Genomic DNA, 1346 nt, shown 5'->3' with positions numbered 1-1346 from the left:
TCTTGTTCTCTTCTCCTTCATATGAGCAGGAACAAAGACAAAGGCATTCTTGTTGAAGCTGACCCTGAACCTGAAAGGACCTTGAAACGAAAGCTAAGAGAAGCTAAGGCACAACTCTCTGTAGAGGACCTAACAGAAATCTTCAAAGAAGAAGACATGGCAGCCGAAAACAACAACAATGCAAACAATGCAAGGAAGGTGCTGGGTGACTTTACTGCACCTACTCCCGACTTCTATGGGAGAAGCATCTCTCTCCCTGCCATTGGAGCAAACAACTTTGAGCTTAAGCCTCAATTAGTTTCTCTAATGCAACAGAATTGTAAGTTCCATGGACTTCCATTGGAAGATCCTCATCAGTTCTTAGCTGAATTCTTGCAAATCTGTGACACTGTCAAGACTAATGGGGTTGACCCTGAGGTCTACAGACTTATGCTATTCCCTTTTGCTGTAAGAGACAGAGCTAGGATATGGTTGGACTCACAACCTAAAGAAAGCCTGGACTCATGGGAAAAGCTAGTCAATGCCTTCTTGGCAAAGTTCTTTCCACCTCAATAATTGAGTAAGCTTAGAGTAGAAGTACAAACCTTCAGACAGAAGGATGGAGAATCCCTCTATGAAGCTTGGGAAAGATACAAACAATTGATCAGAAGATGTCCTTCTGACATGCTTTCTGAATGGAGCATCATAGGTATTTTCTATGATGGTCTCTCTGAACTATCCAAGATGTCTTTGGATAGCTCTGCTGGAGGATCTCTTCATCTGAAGAAGACGCCTACAGAGGCTCAAGAGCTAATTGAAATGGTTGCAAATAACCAATTCATGTACACTTCTGAAAGGAATCCTGTGAACAATGGGACTAATCAGAAGAAAGGAGTTCTTGAGATTGACACTCTGAATGCCATATTGGCTCAGAATAAGATATTGACTCAACAAGTCAATTTGATTTCTCAAAGTCTGTCTGGAATGCAAAATGCACCAAGCAGTACTAAGGATACTTCATCTGAAGAAGAAGCTTATGATCCTGAGAACCCTTCAATGGAAGAGGTGAATTACCTAGGAGAACCCTATGGAAACACCTATAATTCTTCATGGAGAAATCACCCAAATTTCTCATGGAAGGATCAACAGAGACCTCAACAAGGTTTCAACAACAATAATGGTGGAAGAAACAGGTTTAGTAATGGCAAGCCTTTTCCATCATCTTCTCAGCAACAGACAGAGAATTTTAAGCAGAATACCTCTGACTTAGCAACCATGGTCTCTGATCTAATCAAAACCACCCAAAGTTTCATGACTGAAACAAGGTCCTCTATTAGGAATTTGGAGGCACAAGTGGGACAGCTGAG

General features: G+C 41.5%; 1 non-coding gene across 1 annotated transcript; it reads right to left on the bottom strand.

Moving 5' to 3' along the window:
• Positions 1-561: 561 nt before the first annotated feature.
• Positions 562-669, bottom strand: LOC130948008 (small nucleolar RNA R71). The gene has a single exon (XR_009072899.1). It is a non-coding gene; the product is annotated as a small nucleolar RNA R71 (small nucleolar RNA).
• Positions 670-1346: the final 677 nt, after the last annotated feature.

This window comes from Arachis stenosperma, chromosome 1, assembly GCF_014773155.1.
Source record: "Arachis stenosperma cultivar V10309 chromosome 1, arast.V10309.gnm1.PFL2, whole genome shotgun sequence".
Classification (NCBI taxonomy): Eukaryota; Viridiplantae; Streptophyta; class Magnoliopsida; order Fabales; family Fabaceae; genus Arachis; species Arachis stenosperma.
The sequence above is the reverse complement of the archived record's forward strand: the minus strand, read 5'-3'. Positions and strand labels throughout refer to the sequence as shown.